The 17,827-nt window shown below is 45.7% G+C and overlaps 2 non-coding genes across 2 annotated transcripts; both read right to left on the reverse strand.

Annotated features, from left to right (window-relative positions):
- Positions 1-1,168: 1,168 nt before the first annotated feature.
- Positions 1,169-1,241, reverse strand: trnak-cuu (transfer RNA lysine (anticodon CUU)). The gene has a single exon. It is a non-coding gene; the product is annotated as a tRNA-Lys (tRNA).
- A 9,569-nt stretch (positions 1,242-10,810) lies between these two features.
- On the reverse strand, positions 10,811-10,883 carry trnav-aac (transfer RNA valine (anticodon AAC)). The gene has a single exon. It is a non-coding gene; the product is annotated as a tRNA-Val (tRNA).
- Between the last annotated feature and the right edge of the window lie 6,944 nt (positions 10,884-17,827).

Here is a 17,827-nt window from a genome sequence, read left to right on the forward strand (position 1 = left end):
GTTTCATCACAGCAATATCCGCAGTCAGGAGCTGAAAAGGACGAAGAGCTGAAAAAACACAAGAAAAAAGCAAAGAAAGGTCAGCAATTGTGGTAAACTTATTAATGTGTTTCCTGCTCGTTTCGTGATGCGGCGCTCACAGAGGGAGTACGAATTCAGAAAATAATTCTTCCATTCAAAATCTTTAAAATAATGACATGCAACTAATTAAACTGTGTGCCGGGGGATGGGGATGGGTGAAGATTATTTGTTTTATGCCCCATTCATTAACCGACAGCGTTGTTTTGTAGAATTGTTACTGAGGGACAGTGGAAACTTCAATAACTGAACTTTAATTATTTAAGGATTTTTAATCATTGATGAAGTTTTTTCCCCTATCTGACTTTACTCACTCTGTATGTTGGAGACTGGTTTAAAATGTTCAGTGCTCATGCGACAAGGAACCTGGGGCGACTTTTGTTCAATTTATTTCACAGCAAAAGTATTCTCCAAAATACAATTTCCACCGGGGCTCGAACCGGGGACCTTTCACGTGTGAGGTGAATATGATAACCACTACACTACAGAAACACTGTATCTCAAGCAACCTTAGGTATATAACCAGAGCTTTAACCTACACAGCTGGCCGATTCTTCAGGAGCTGGATTTCCGAGAAGAGAATGACGGTGCTATATTTCGGAAGGCAGTGAGCGTGGCAGGAATTGATCTCGTGTTTCCCAGACTTCATACATAGGAACAGGAGATGGCCATTTAGCAGCGAGTGGTTAGGATCTGGAATGCACGGCTTGAAAAGGCGGTGGTGGCAGACTCAATCTTATCTTTCAGACGGGAGTTGGATAAGTGTCTGAAGGAAAAACAATTGCAGGGCTACGGGGAAAGGGCGGGGAGTGGGATTCGCTGAGGGTCGGCACGGGCTCGATGGGGCGAATGGTCTTCCGTGCTGTAACCATTCCATGATTCGATCAGTTAGTGGCACATTTTATAGTGTGGCTGGGAGCACAACATTGCAAAGGGACATGGATTGAGTCGCCAAAAGTAGAGGCATCTGATTTAGGAGATTCGCGGGGCGTGGGAATTTCGGAGTTCAATGACTTTGAAAGCAACATTTTTGTTTTGTGCCGTTTCGGTCAGAGGTTTTCCATCAAAGCAACATTAAATGAAAATAAATCGCCCAACGTTGGTATCGAACCCACGACCCTGCGATTAAGAGTCTCATGCTTTACCGACTGAGCTAGCCAGGCTTCCATTCAAAGCAGGTGTTTATCACTCATTGCAGCCAGGCGCCTGTTGGCTCCGCCCCAGATGTTCAAACTTGCTGTTGAAGAACTGCCAGGATCTTCTTGAATGGTGGACCAGGTTGGAGGGGCCGATTGGCCAACTCCGGCCCCTCATCCTGACGTGTTTATGTTTACGTCTTTATGCGGAGCTCCTTTCAGGGTAAACGAGCCAAAGGAGGACAGGGAAAACGTTATAAGGACACCCTCAAAGCCTCCCTGGTAAAGTGCGACATCACCACTGACACCTGGGAGGCCCTGGCCGCAGACCGCCCGATGTGGAGATAGTCCTTCTGGGAGGGCGTTGAGCTCTTTGACTCTAGACGCAAGGAGCATGAAGAGACCAAGTGCAGGCAGCGGAAGGAGCACACGGCAAACCAGTCCCACCGACCCCTTCCCTCGACGAATGTCTGTCCCACCTGTAACAGGGTCTGTGGCTCTCGTATCGGAATGTTCAGCCATCAAAGGACTCACTTTGGGATGGAAGCAAGTCCTCCTCGATCCCGAGAGACTGCCTCTGAAGGTGTCTATGATTTGCGGTACACTGCGGAAACATCTCCACTTTCAGCACCAGATTACCAGAATTAAACCCAATGGGATCGGGAGAAAAGTTCCTCATATGCTCAGAGCAAAATATATCATATGACAATAGAATTTTATGCATTAATTAATGATGTTTAAATCAATGCTTCATTTTTTTTTACACAGGAGATGCATAAAGATGTGTAAAATAGATGAACCATTTTTTTTATAAGGTTTTGAATTAAAAGTACAATTTCCCTGACCGGGAATCGAACCCGAGCCGTGGCGTTGAAAGCACTAAATCCTAACCACTAGACCATTAGGGAACCTGGTTTGGATAAAGTATTTTTTTAAATAAAAATAATTATCTGCCTGCCACCTTGGAAACAATGAGACAGCCCTTGGAGCAAGTGTCTGGTTATTGCCAAACAGCAAAGGAAATATTAATTCTGGAAGAACATTATCCGAAAGAACAGTGACCACTACGTGATTTGAACACGTAACCTTCGGAACTCGAGTCAGACACGCTACCATTGCACCATGAGACCTACACAGTGAGTTGGAGATGTTCGTCTCTATGAAGGTTCTGTAATACAATGGGCTTTAAAATCTCGGCCCATTCCCACCAGGCATCACAAGTAGCGCTCACCTGACAGGCACCGCATGGTTTCTTCTTGAACTTTTCTCTTGCTTTCACGGGAAACCATCATTAATTAACCCCTCACCTTCTTTTGCACAATCAAACACATGCTAACTCAGGAACAGTCCATACTTCAATCATTTGTCCTGTGCTTTGCATCTTAACTCGAAAACCATATCCCATTTTACTCACTGTATTATAGCTTTCTGGTTCAAAATCCTCATTGCCGATGACACCACGAATCTGGGGCAACTTTTATCAAATTTAAAAGCACCGGTTATTCCTACCGTGCACACAACATACAATCAGTAGTAAAGATAAAATCCCAACATGCGTATTTTCAGATTCAACGCTGTAGCATTTCAAATAAAGTGAAAGAATTTTGCACTGAAAAGATTTGCAAGTGTTGCTTGTATTTGTGTCTTTAATCAAATTTTGTGGCGTCTGACTCCCATTCATGCCACTGCTGAATAAGAAAGGAGGGTTTGACATTGACCAGTCTGCACTGCCCCTGATATTTGTGAGCTCATCCTTTGCATTCAGTGGTTTCTCGCCCTTTGATGGGCTGCAGTGTAGCGGATATCACGTTGGCCTCACATTGAGTGCTGTTGAGGGGGATGACTCATCAGGGGAGTGCAGCGGCAGCCAAGTTCATGGCACCGTGGCTGGCTCTGCTGCACAGAAGGGCAGGAAAAACAGTGGGACAGCGATAGTGATAGGGGATTCGATTTAAAGGGGAATAGATAGGCGTTTCTTCGGCCGCAACCGAGACTCCAGTTTGGTATGTTGCCTCCCTGGTGCAAGGGTCAAGGATGTCTCGGAGCGGGTGCAGGACATTCTGAAAAGGGAGGGAGAACAGCCAGTTGTCGTGATGCACATTGGTACCAAAGATTTCGGTAAAAAAATGGATGACGTCCTACGAGATGAATTTAAGGAGCTAGAAGCTGAATTAAAAAGTAGGACCTCAAAAGCAGCAATCTCGGGATTGCTACGAATGCCACGTGCTAGTCAGTGTCGGAATCGCAGGATAGCTCAGATGAATCCGTGGCTTGAGCAGTGGTGCAGCAGGGAGGGATTCAAATTCCTGGGGCATTGGAACCGGTTCTGTGGGAGGTCGGACCAGTACAAACCAGACGGTCTGTACCTAGGCAGGTCCTGAACCAAAGTCCTCAGTGGGGAGTGTTTGCTAGTGCTGTTGGGGAGGAGTTAAACTAATATGGCAGTGGGATGGGAACCAATGCAGGGAGACAGAGGGAAACAAAATGGAGACAGATACAAAAGACAGAAAGGAGATGAGTATAAATGGAGGGCAGAGAAACTCAAGGCAAAAACCAAAAATGGCCACTGTACAGCAATATTCTAAAGGGTCAAAGTGGAATAAAAAGGCAAGCCTGAAAGCTCGGTGCCTCAATGCGAGGAGTATTCAGAACGCCGGAGAGTGCTCTGAGCTAGTTAGAGTGGGTGAGAGCGCAGATAAAAAGGAGCCCAAGAAAGAATGCAAAAGGCAGGAGGCAACAGAGCAGAGTAGTACTGGGGTAACTGTAAACCACAAGGTAATAGGAAGGGACAATATGTATGAATATAAAGGGGCTGCAGGAGGGGTCAAAACTAATAATCATAGATTAAAAACTAGTATTAAATACTTTACCTAAACGCACGCAGCATTCAAAATAAAGTAAATGAGTTGACGGCACAAATCATGACAAATGAGTATGATTTGGTGGCCATTACAGAAACGTGGTTGCAGGGTGGCGAAGATTGGGAATTAAACATACAGGGGAAGCTGACAATTTGGAAAGACAGACAAGAAGGGAAAGGAGGTGGCATAGCTCTGTTAATAAAGGATGACATCAGGGCAGTTGTGAGAGATGATATTGGCTCTAATGAACAAAATGTTGAATCATTGTGGGTGGAGATTAGAGAATGTAAGGGGAAAAAGTCACTGGTGGGCGTAGTTTATAGGCGCCCAAATAATAACTTGACGGTGGGGTGGGCAATAATCAAGGGAATAATGGAGGCATGTGAAAAAGGAACGGCAGTAATCATGGTGGATTTTAACCTACATATTGATTGGTCAATTCAAATCGCACGGGGTAGCCTGGAGGAGCAATTCATCGAATGCATACAGGATTGTTTCTGAGACAATATGTTACAGAACCTACAAGGGAGCAAGCTATCTTAGATCTGGTCCTGTGCAATGAGACAGGAATAATGAACGATCTCCTAGTAAAAGATCCTCTCAGAAGGAGTGATCACAGTATGGTTGAATTTGTAATATAGATTGAGGGTGAGGAAGTAGTGTCTCAAACGAGCATACAATGCTTAAACAAAGGGGACTACAGTGGGATGAGGGCAGAGTTGGTTAAAGTAGACTGGGAACACAGAATAAACGGTGGCACAATTGAGGTACAGCAGAGGACTTTTAAGGAGCTCTTTCATAGTGCACAACAAAAATATATTCCAATGAAAAAGAAGGGCAGTAAGAGAAGGGATAACTTGCTGTGGATAACCAAGGAAATAAAGGAGAGTATCAAATTAAAAACCAATGCGTATATGGTGGCCAAGGTTAGTGGGAAACTAGAAGATTGGGAAAATTTTAAACGACAGCAAACAATGAATAAGAAAGCAATAAGGAAAGGAAAGATAGATTACGAAATTAAAATTGCGCAAAACATAAAAACAGATAGTAAAAGCTTTTACCGATATAGAAAACGGCAAAGAGTGACTAAAGTAAATGTTGGTCCCTCAGAAGATGAGAAGGGGGATTTAATAATGGGAAATGTGGAAATGGCTGAGAACTTAAACAATTATTTTGCTTCGGTCTTCACAGTGGAAGACACAAAAACTATGCCAGAAATTGCTGGTCACAGGAATGTGGGAAGGGAGGAACTTGAGACAATCACTATCACTAGGCGGGTAGTGCTGGACAGGCTAATGCGACTCAAGGTAGACAAGTTCCCTGGTCCTGAGGAAATGCATCCCAGGGTATTAAAAGAGGTGGCGGAAGTTATAGCAGATTCATTCGTTATAATCTTCCAAAATTCTCTGGACTCTGGGGAGGTACCAGCGGATTGGAAAGCAGCTAATGTAACGCCTCTGTTTACAAAAGCGGGCAGACAAAATGCAGGTAACAATAGGCCGGTTAGTTTAACATCTGTAGGTGGGAAAATGTTTGAAACTATCATTAAGGAAGAAATAGCGGGACATCTAGATAGGCTTAGTGCAATCAAGCAGACACAGCATGGATTCATGAAGGGGAAATCATGTTTAACTAATATACTGGAATTCTTTGAGGATATAACGAGCATGGTGGATAGAGTTGTACCGATGGATGTGGTGTATTTAGATTTCCAAAAGGCATTCGATAAGGTACCACACAAAAGGTTACTTCTGAAGATAGAGCTACGCGGAGTCAGAGGATATGTATTAGCATGGATCGAGATTTGGCTGGAGACCAGAAAGCAGAGAGTCGGGATAAATGGGTGCTTTTCAGTTTGGAAATCCGTGGTTAGTGGTGTGCCACAGGGATCGGTGCTGGGACCACAACTGTTTGCAATATACATAGATGACCTGGAAGAGGGGACAGAGTGTAGTGTAAAATAATTTGCAGATGACACAAAGATTAGTGGGAAAGCGGGTTGTGTAGAGGACACAGAGAGGCTGCAAAGAGATTTGTATAGGTTAAGCGAATGGGCTAAGGTTTGGCAGATGAAATACAATGTCGGAAAGTGTGAGGTCATCCACCTTGGGAAAAAAAACAGTAAAAGGGAATATTATTTGAATAGAGAGAAATTACAACATGCTGCGGTGCAGAGGGACCTGGGGGCCCTTGTGCATGAATCCCCAAAAGTTAGTTTGCAGGTGCAGCAGGTAATCAGGAAGGTGAATGGAATGTTCGCCTTCATTGCGAGAGGGATGGAGTACAAAAGCAGGGAGGTCCTGCTGCAACTGTATAGGGTATTGGTGAGGTCGCACCTGGAGTACTGCGTGCAGTTTTTGTCACCTTACTTAAGGAAGGATATACTGGCTTTGGAGGGGATACAGAGACGATTCACTCGGCTGATTCCGCAGAGGAGGGGGTTACCTTATGATGATATATTGAGGAGACTGTGTCTTTACTCGGTGGAGTTCAGAAGGATGAGGGGTGATCTCATAGAAACATTTAAAATAATGAAAGGGATAGACAAGATAGAGGCAGGGATGTTGTTTCCACTGTTAGGGGAGACTAGAAATAGGGGGTCACAGCCTCAAAATACGGGGGAGCCAATTTAAAACCGAGTTGAGAAGCAATTTCTTCTCCCAGAGGTTTGTGAATCTGTGGGACTATCTGCCCAAGGAAGAAGTTGAGGCGGGATCATTGAATGTATTCAAGTCACAGATAGATAGATGCTAAACCACTAAGCGAAATAAGGGTTACGGGGTGCGGGTGTGTAAGTGGAGCTGAGTCCACGGCCAGATCAGCCATGATCTTGTTGAATGGCGGAGCAGGCTCGAGGGGGTAGATGGTCTACTCCGGTTCCTAATTCTTATGTTTCTTATGTTTCTTATGTAGCAGGCGTCTACTACAACCAAAAAAACATTTTTTAAAGGACCTGCGTAGTCCTCATGGATGCGTGCCCAAGGCTTGGTGGGCCAGGACCATGGGCTAGTGGGGGCTTCCCTGGGCGCATTACCCAGCTGGGCAAAGGTGTTGCACCTGCGAACGCAAAGTTCCAGATCTGCGTCTTTCCCTGTACACCAAATGTGTGACTTGGCAATTGCCTTCCACATGACAATGCCCGTGTGCTCATTGTGGAGTTCTCTGATGAACACCTCTCTGCCCATCTCGTTTCTACGCGGTTTCCCCACAGTAGGCAATCGGCCTGAATCGAGAGTTCATCCCTGCGCCGGTGAAATAGTTTAACTTCCTCACGACATGCCCTGTACGTGGCTGCCCAGTCCCCATTCAGGACACATTTCTTGACTGGAGACAATAGCGGGTCTCTATTTGTCCAGACTTTAATCTGACGGGCTGTCACGGGTGAGCCTTCACTTCCGAAAGCTTCAACAGCCATGACCATCTCAGCACCATGCTCGGTAGCCCCCTCAGTGATGGCGAGTGGGAGCCTGCTGAATGCATCGCCGCAGTTTTCGGTGCCCGGTCTGTGCCGAATTGTGTAGTCATAGGCGGCTAAAGTGAGTCCCCACCTCTGTATGCGGGCCGATGCATTTGCATTTATGGCCTTGTTGTCTGCCAAAAGGGACGTTAGGGGTTTGTGATCTGTCTCCAGCTCAAATTTCCTTTCAAACAGGTATTGGTGCATTTTCTTTACTGCATATACACATGCGAACGTCTCCTTTTCTACCATCCCGTAGCCCCTTTCTGCCTGGGACAGACTTCTGGAGGCCAAAGCTACCGGCTGTAACTGACACTTGGCATTGACATGCTGCAACACACACCCGACACAATCGGACGACGCATCGCACGTTAACACAAGTTTCTTACATGGGTCATATAGCGTTAACAGAGTGTTGGAACATAACAAATTGCGAGCTCTATTAAAAGTCCTTTTCTGGCTGTCCCCCCAGACACATTCGTGACCTTTGCGTAGGAGCACGTGTAGCGGCTCTAGCAGCTTGCTCAATTTGGGAAGAAAGTTACCAAAATAGTTCAGGAGCCCCAGGAACGAATCAGCTCCGTCGTGTTACGTGGTCTGAGTGCTCTCTGGATCTCTTCCGTTTTGGAGGCAGCAGAGCTGATCCCGTCTGCTGCTACCCTTCTCCCCAGGAATTCTATCTCTGGAGCTATGAAGACGCACTTCGCCTTTTTCAGTCGCAGCCCTATCCGGTCCAGTCTGCGTGGCACCTCCTCCAGGTTGTGGAGGTGTTCTTCAGTATCGTAACCCGTGATGAGGATGTCGTCTTGAAAAAACCACCGTCCCTCGAATCGACTTGAGGAGGCTTTCCATATTTCATTGTAAGATCGCGGCAACCGACGAATCCCGAACGGGCATCTGTTGTACTCAAACAACCCCTTGTGTGTCGTGATGGTGGTCAGCTTTTTCGACTCACTCGCCAGCTCCTGGGTCATGTAAGCTGAGTTCAGGTCTAATTTTGAAAAAAGCTTGCCACCGGATAGCATCACAAAGAGGTCCTCCGCTCTCAGTAGCGGGTACTGGTCTTGGAATGACACCCGATTGATGGTCCCCTTGTCATCACCACATATCCTGACCGACCTATCCGCCTTGAGCACCGGCACAATCGGGCTCGCCCAGTCACTGAATTCGTCTGGCGAAATGATGCCTTCCCTTAGCAGGTGGTCCAATTCGCCTTTTATCGTTTCCCGCATCACGCACGGCTCTGCCCTGAACTTGTGGTGTACTGGCCTGGCGTACGGGTTCATGTGAATCACTACCTTGGCCCCCATGAAAGTGCCAATGCCGGGTTGAAATAATGAGTCAAATTTGTTCAGGATCTGTGAGCATGATACTCGCTCCACAGAGGAAATTGCATTGACATCGCCCCATTTCCAGTTCATGACAGCAAGCGAACTTGTGGGTCACGACTACTGTGGCGCTGCCTAGCACCAGAATGATCTCCTTTGTGTACGTTCGTAGCTGTGCGTCAATCGGCAATAATTTTGGCCTCCTGGCCTTGGACGCCCACAACTTTTCGAACTATTTGATACCCATCAGGGACTGGCTGGACCACGTGTCTAGCTCCACTGATACTGGGATGCCATTGAGGAGCACTTTCATCATTATCGGTGGCGTCCTGGTGTATGAACTTTATACGTGCACCACATGAACTCGCTGAACTTCAGCTTCCAGCGATTTCCCCCAGTGTTCATTTCTGCAATTTCTGCATGTATTTTGCTCATCTCTGCAAACTCTGGCTGAGTGTGTGCCTCCATGCCTCCAACATGAGCTGCTGTGGGAAACAAAAGGTCTCTTGCCAGTCGATCGTCATTGACTGCCCCGTGATTGTCCTTGAGTGCACCATTAACAGGTGTTGATGGCCCCATTACTGGCCGCATTGTCCCTTGCAATGACGTGAATCGCTATTCAGCTTGCCATTGTCTCTGTAGAACACCCCCTCTGGGTTTGGCTACATATTGGGGCATGCCTGACTGCCCTTGGCTGCCTGGAGAACTGTGTGATGCTTTAACAATGTTGAATCTCTGTCCCAACCATTGCTTAACACAGAACCTCTTGTCGGTTCTGCTCGTGGCCATGCTCGTGTGGTTTAAATCCCAGTTTCTCGTCGCCATTGATACGTCCTTACTATACAGTGTAAAGGCACACGAGGCCCATGCTTCAGGGAAGGTCAGTCTGTGACCTGTCTTTTATTTCTTAGCACTCAAGTGATGGAAGTGGGTGGAGCTTCCCCTTTTATACCTGAAGGTCCAGGTTAGGAATGTCTCGAACAAGTTCACCACCAAGTGGTCATTGTTCTCACAGTGTACAACTTAGGTCAGATTTTACATGGGTTACAATGCTGGTTGCATACATGACAGTCCTGGCCTCACTCACTGTGGAGCTGTGGACGAGCGATTAGTCGAGGGGTTGTTTGCGGCTTCGATCTGCTGTTGTGAAGCGCGGCGGAGATGCAGGATCCTTTAATAATCTCTCACAGCTCAACTGAAAGCAGCCGGAACGTGCAGCTTTGAGAGGGTCTTTCTGCACCGTCAGGGCTGGAAACGGGACGGAGTGAGAGACGCTGTGCAGAGTTTGAGTGTGTACAGAACTGTACAGAGAAACCAGCCAATGTAACAGGGCTGTGAGACACTGCATTTTGTTAATAGTATAGTATTAAGCAGTCCCTCGGATCGAGGATGATTTGTTTCCACACTAAAAAGGGATGAGTTCACAGGTGTTTCGATGAGGGACCTGACAATCTAGGTCCCGAACTACATCATGAAAGGTGGAATATGCCTGTGGGTGGATGGTTTTAACGTGGGGTGACCGTTGCACACCTGCCACCACACGGGCTTGACAGAGCTAGGTCTTGGTCCAGAGGCAAGGATTACCCAAGGCGACCACAGACCAAGCTCTGCTGCATGGACCTAGTGTGTACACATGTGCCGACTATCCATAGATCGCAGTGTGCGCTGGCCCGTACTGTCCCTGGGCCTTCGCCTCTCCTGAGCCCCGATCTCACACCGCCCCTCCGCCCCGATCAAATATGGAGCAGTCAGAAACAGGACATCAATTAGTCCCTCTAATCTTGGAGACATCAAATATTAACACTGTTATTTGAAATATCATAATATTAAACTCCAGCCTAGTTGAAGTGTTATTAACATCAGCAGAAACAAACACCAACTTTGTTAATATTGAACATTTAATGTCAATTATTCCATTTTTTCTAACATTTAATTGAACAATGTCGAAAATGTTTCCACCCGGTTTCGAACCGGGGACCTTTCGCGTGTTAGGCGAACTTGATAACCACTACACTACAGAAACACTGCGATTGATATGTTGCTAGGAATCTAACCTAGCCTTAACCTACACAGCTGGCCGATACTTCAGGAGCTGGTTTTTCGAGAATAGAATGAATGTGCGATCTTTCGGAAGGCTGTGTGTGTGGCAGGAATTGATCTCGTGTTTCCCAGACTTTACACATAGGAACAGGAGCGAGTGGTTAGGATCTGGGATGCACGGCTTGAAAGGGCGGTGGAGAGAGACTCAATATTATCTTTCAGATGGGAGTTGGAAAAGTGTCTGATGGAAAAACAATTGCAGTACGATGGGGGAAGGGCGCGGGATTGGGACTCGCTGAGAGTCGGCACGGGCTCGATGGGCCGAATGGCCTACCGTGCTGTAACCATTCCATGATTCGATAAGTTAGTGGCACATTTCAAAGTGTGGGTGGAAGCAGAACATTGCAAAGGTACATGGATTGAGTCGGCAAAACTAGAGTCATCTGATTCAGGAGATTCGCGGGGCACGGAAATTCGGGAGTTTAATGACTTTGAAAGGAACATTTTTGCTTTGTGCCGTTTCGGTCAGAGAAATGTTTGTGAAAGGAATTTTTTGCAGAAAGGGATGCAACATTTAGCCTTCTACCTGAACACTTGTTTCTGGGTGTCAGGTCACATTTCGTTTCAATGTTATTCTTCCAGAATTGCTGTAAGAACATAAGAACATAAGAATTAGGAACAGTAGTGGGCCATCTAGAACCTCGAGCCTGCTCCAACTTCCCCAACATCGGGAACAATCTCCCCGCATCTAACCTGACCAGTCCCATCAGAATATTGTATGTTTCGATGAGATCCCCTCTCATTCTTCTAAACTCCAATGTATAAAGGACCAGTTGATCCAGTCTCTCCTCATATGTTAGTCCAGCCATCCCGGGAATCAGTCTGGTGAACCTTTGCTGCACTCCATCAATAGCAAGAACGTCCTTCCTCAGATTAGGAGACCAAAATAGAAAACAATGTTCCAGTTGAGGCCTCACCAAGGCCCTGTGCAACTGCAATAAGAATTCCCTGCTCCTATACTCAAATCACCAAGCTATGAAGGCCAACATACGATTTACCTTTTTCCTGCCTACTGTAACTGTATGCCAACTTTCAGTGACTGATGAACCATGACACCCAGGTCTCATTGCAACTCCCCTTTTCCTAATCTGCCACCATTCAGATAATATTCTGTCTTCACGTTTTTGCCCTCAAAGTGGATAACCTCACATTTATCCACATTTTACTGCATCTGCCATGAATTTGTCCACTCACCTAACCTGTCTAAGTCACCCTGCAGTCCCTTAGCGTCCCCCTCACAGCTCACACCGCCACCCAGTTTGGTGTCATCTGCAAACATAGAGATATTGCACTCAATTCCTTCATCCAAATCATTGATGTATATTGAAAAGAGCTGGGGTCCCAGCACTGAGCCCTGAGGCACTCCACTAGTCAATGCCTGCCATTCTGAAAAGGACCCTTTTATCCCAACTCTCTGCTTCCTGTCTGCCAACCAGTTCTCGATCCAGGTCAGTATATTACCCCCAATACCATGTGCTTTGATTTTGCACAGCAATCTCTTGTGTGGACCCTTGTCAACAACCTTTTGAAAGTCCAAATATACCACATCCACTGGTTCTCCCTTGTCCACTCTACTAATTACATCCTCAAAAATTCCAGAAGAATTGTCAAGCATGAATTACCTTTCATAAATCCATGCTGACTTGGACCGATCCTGTCACTGCTTTCCAAATGCGCTGCTATTTCATCCTTAATAATTGATTCCAACATTTTCCCCACTACTGATTCAGGCTAACCAGTGTATAATTACCCGCTTTCTCTCTCCCTCCCTTCTTAAAAAGTGGTTTTACATTAACTACCCTCTAGTCGATAGGAACTGATCCCGAGTCAATAGCCTGTTGGAAAATGATCACCAATGCATCCACTATTTCTAGGGCTACTTCCTTAAGTACTCTTAGATGCAGACTATCAATCCCCGGGGATTTATCATCATTCAATCCCATCAATTTCCCACCTCATAAGGATATCCTTCAGTTCCTCCTTCTCACTCGACCCTCGGTCCCCTAGTACTTTTGGAAGGTTATTCGTGCCTTCCTTCGTGAAGACGGAACTGAAGTATTTGTTCAATTGGTCTGCCATTACTTTGTTCCCCATTATAAATTCACCTCAATCCGACTGCAAGGGACCGAAAGTTGTCTTCACTAATCTTTTTCTCTTCACATATTTAAAGAAGCTTTTGCAGTCAGTTTTTATGTTCCAAGCAAGCTTCCTCTCATAATCCATTTTCCCCCTCCTAATGAAACCCTTCGTCCTCCTCTGTTGAATTCTAAATTTCTACCAGTCCTCAGGTTTGTACCTTTTTCAGGCCAATTTATCTGCCTCTTCCTTGGTTTTAGCACTATCTTTAATTTCCCTTGTTAGCCACGATTGAGCAACGTTCTCCGTTCTATTTTTATCCAGACAGGGATGTGCAATTGCTGAAGTCACCCATGTGATCTTTAAATGTTTGCCATTGTCGATCCACCGTCAACCCTTTAAGTATCCTTGGCCAGTCTATTCTAGCCAATTCACACCTCATACCGTCAAAGTTACCTTTCCTTAATTTCAGGACCCAAGTTTCTGAATTATCTGTGACACTCTCCATCTTAATGAAGAATTCTACCATATTATGTTACTCGTCCCCAAGGGGCCTCGCACAACAAGATTGCTAATTTGTCCCTTCTCATTACACGTCACCCAGTCAAGGATGGCCAGCGCTCTTCTGGGTTGAGAAAACCATCCAAAATTCACTCCATTAAATCCTCCTCCACCACATTACTACCATGTGGTTAGCCCAATCACGATGTCGATTAAACTCACCCATGATAACTGCTGTCCCACCACTGCACACATCGCTTCTTTCTTGTTTGATGCTGTCCCCAACCTTACCACGACGAACCAGTCAGACAGACATTGCAGCAAGGGTCTGTTTTTGTGAAACAGCAATTGCTAAAAGAACAGTGAGCCTGACATGATTTGAATACGCAACCCTTTGGTCTAGAGTCAGACGCACTACCGTTGCACCACAAGCTCTACACAGTAGTTAAGCAATGTTCGTCTATATGAAGGTTCTGTAATACAAGGCGCTTTAAAATCCCCGCCCATTCCCACCAGTTTTCAAAAGCAGCGCTCACCTGACAGTCACCGGATGGTTTGTTCGAAAACTTTTCTCTAGCTTTCACAGGAAAGCATCATTAATTAACCCCTCACCTTCTTTTGCACAATCAAACAAATGCTAACTCAGGGACACTCCATACTTCAATCACTTGGCCTGTGCTTTGGGGAGCGGGCAGGGAAGTGGACCTGAGTCCATGATCAGATCAGCAATGATCGTATTAAATGGAGGAGCAGGATCGAGAGGCCGTATGGCCCATTCCTGCTCCTATTTCTTATGTTCTTATGTTCGTATGCATGTTAACCCATTTTACTCACTGTATTTTAGCTTTCTGATTCAAAGTGTTCATTGCCGATGACACCAGGTATCTGGGGCAACTTTTATCAAATTTATCAGCACCGATTATTCCTACCGTGCACACAAAATACAATCAGTAGTGAGGATAAAATGCCACAGTATGTATTTTCAGATTCAACGCAGTAGCATTTCAAATAAAGTGAAATAATTTTACACTGAAATGATTTGCAAGTGTTACTTGTATTTGGGTCTTTAATTAAAACTTGTGGCGTCTGACTCCCGTTCATGCCACTGCTGAATAAGAAAGGATGGTTTGACATTGACCAGACTGCACTGCACGTGATATTTGTGAGCTCATCCTTTATATTCAGTGGTCTCTCGCCCTTTGATGGGCTGCAGTGTAGCGGATATCACGTTGGCCTCACACGTAAAAGGTCCCCGGTGGATCCGTTTTCTCTCACTCAAAGTTATATATTTATTGATAAAATAAAGATCAATTAATGAAAAAGGGAGCCCTTTTGCCAGGAAAATAAATAGCAAATAAAAACAGCAAATGCTGGAAATCTCAGCAGGTCAGGCATCATTTGCAGGAAACTGATCTCACCTCCGATTGTTCATTCACAGCAACTTTAAACATAATGTTTCTGCCTGCGATTGAATCAGGGATTTTACACGTGTAAAGCAAACGTGATAACCACTACACGACAGAAACCTCTTGTACAACAGCCCGCACAGCGAGGAGCTGACCAGTGAGCTTGCTCTGTGCTGATCGGTAATGTGTTGGCTCACCTCAAACAACTTCTGTCCCACACTGAAAGTTCTCAATCCTTCTCCTCCGCTGCCCTTTACAGAAATGTCACGGATCACCCAGCCACCGTGTTCACTTCCACATCCTCACAGTGGGGCCACAGAGGCCCCTACCGTCTCCCCGCGATCAGCGAACTCACCCAGTTTACAAAGTTAAACCCCAAACATGTGCCCGGCAAAGTGCAGGAGAAGCCACATATTCTGTAAGCTCGGTCTATCACAGAAAGTATTGGCATTCATGGTGATTACAGCAATTATTAATCGTCTCACAGACCTCAATTATTTTTATGCGATGAATTGATCGAGGATTGAAAGCAGGTTAGTGCGCCGGGTCTTAACCCCTCGACCACCAGGGAACAGTTACGATGCATGTCGAACCAGGTTAGTGCACCGGGTCTTAACCCCTCGACCACCAGGGAACAGTCACGATACATGTCGATATATTTATATATATTTATATATGAACCTGAATGTCAATGGCTACCTACCTAGACCTCGTGGCGCCCGCGGTAGTGCGTCTAACTTTCAGTGAGAGAAAAGGTTCCACAGTGACACCTGTCATGTGTTCTGCATGGTGACTGCTTGCACTATTACAAGGTGTGCCACCAGAGGGCACTGCGGGGGGTTGAGACTTGTAGCTTACCTGCACAGGTGTGCCTGGCCTAGTATAAAAGTCAGGCCACCAATAAAGGTTATCAATAAAGGACTCAGGTCACGACAGTTAAAGAACGACACATTGTCTCGTGGAGTCATTATCAGAGCATTTGAAGGTCAAATAAGGGAGCCCAAAGCCTCAGAAACTGGAAATTCTACAAGAGCGTCGAAGTCATGCTGTGGGTGCCTGGGACAACACATTGCTCAAAGTTGTCCACATGTGAAGGCAGAGTGTTTCTTCGACAGAAAGACTGGGCATCTTGCGAAGGCATGCCGACTGAAGGGAAAAACCTGTTGTTAAAGCTATGAGTCCAGCGTTCAAAGCTATGAGTAGAAATCCCAAGAGACTACATAGTATGGAAGACCAATAACAGGACGATGAGATGTTAGAGTTACACATCATCAGGAGCACGATTTTAACGGACAGTGATTCGGAAAAAATCAAAATCCACATCGATGTTGCTGGATTCAAGATACCAATGGAAATTGACACGGGTGCATCCGTGAGTGTAATACCGGAGTCACTGTACCGCGACAAATTGCGTGATTTCTAACTGGAGAAACCCAAGATAGAGCTGCGAGGCTCTTCGGGAGAGTAAATTCCTGTCGTTGGTCATATCACTGTACCGATCGGTGAAATATAAAGATCAATTTCAGAACTTGCCTCTAATAGTAGTGAAAAGAGACAAGTCTGCCTTACAAGGATGAAATTCATTAAGCTCACTGAAGCTGGATTGTACTCAGATTTTCTGTGTGGAAGCGAGATTTTCATCAACGGATGAGGTTATCAAGAAGTATCCAAAGTTGTTCTGCGAAACGGACAGTCCGATCCAAGGCTTCAAGGCGAGTGTCAGGGTACAGAAGGACGCTAGATTGGTTTACTACAAGCCCCGTTCCGTACCATATGCACTGAAGGAGAAAGTTCAGCATGAACTCAAAAAACTAGAAGGTGTGAACCGTTACACTGCGGAAACATCTCCACTTTCAGCACCAGATTAACAAAATTCAACCCAATGAGATCGGGAGAAAAGTTCCTCACATGCTCAGGGCAAAATAAATAATTGTCGTTCTACAAAAGAATGAACAAATTTCAGTACCAGGTCAGACGGAAATGTTAAGCGAGCAGGTAGACTGCTGAATCGCACTTTTAAGGTGTTGGTGGTGACAAAGCAAATGGGTTCTGCCTCATGATTCAATCTAAAACATGTCTGAAATAGGATTCGAACACTATCTATAGTGACCAGCGCACCTCATCTTAGACCACGTGGCCATCATTACTACTCAGTGCTGTGTGTGGCCACCTGCAGGTTGATTTTGAACTTTTGTGTCCTGTCACATGAAATAAATCAGGGCAGCAGGCAGATCTCTGCCTGACACCGGGGAAAGAGTGAGACAGACCTTGGAGCAAGGGGCTGGTTATTGTCAAACAGCAAATGAAATATTAATTCTGGAAGAATAACATTGAAACGAAATGTAATCCTGACACCCAGAAACAAGTGTTAAGGCAGAAGGTTAAATGCTGCATCCCTTTCTGCAAAAAATTCCTTTCACAAACATTTCTTTGAACAAAAAGTCACAAAACAAAAATGTTCCTTTCAAAGTCATTAAACTCCCGAATTTCCACGCCCCGCAACTCTCCTGAATCAGATGCCTCAAGTTTTGCCGACTCCATCCATATCCCTTTGCTCCAAGGTCTGTCTCCCTGTTTCCCCGGTGTCAGGCAGAGATCTGCCTGCTCCCCTCATTTATTTCACTCTCTGTGAATCTCTCTAATATTCCAACAGCAGCCATGGTTGTGTGAAGGTTTGTATTCGGTTAATCGTCGCCAATTGCTATGAAAAGTAGAACACCAGGAAGCTGAGTCCTGTGAGCTAAACTTAGTGTGATCTTAGTCTTCTTTATTCCAACTCCAGAGTGCCTGAACAACATGGCAGCCAACCTTTTATACTGGCCCTGCACGTGTGGGCAGGTGACCATTAGGACTCCAACAGTCACGCCCTCTGGTGGCAAGTTTG

This window comes from Pristiophorus japonicus, unplaced genomic scaffold (assembly GCF_044704955.1).
Source record: "Pristiophorus japonicus isolate sPriJap1 unplaced genomic scaffold, sPriJap1.hap1 HAP1_SCAFFOLD_35, whole genome shotgun sequence".
NCBI lineage: Eukaryota > Metazoa > Chordata > Chondrichthyes > Pristiophoridae > Pristiophorus > Pristiophorus japonicus.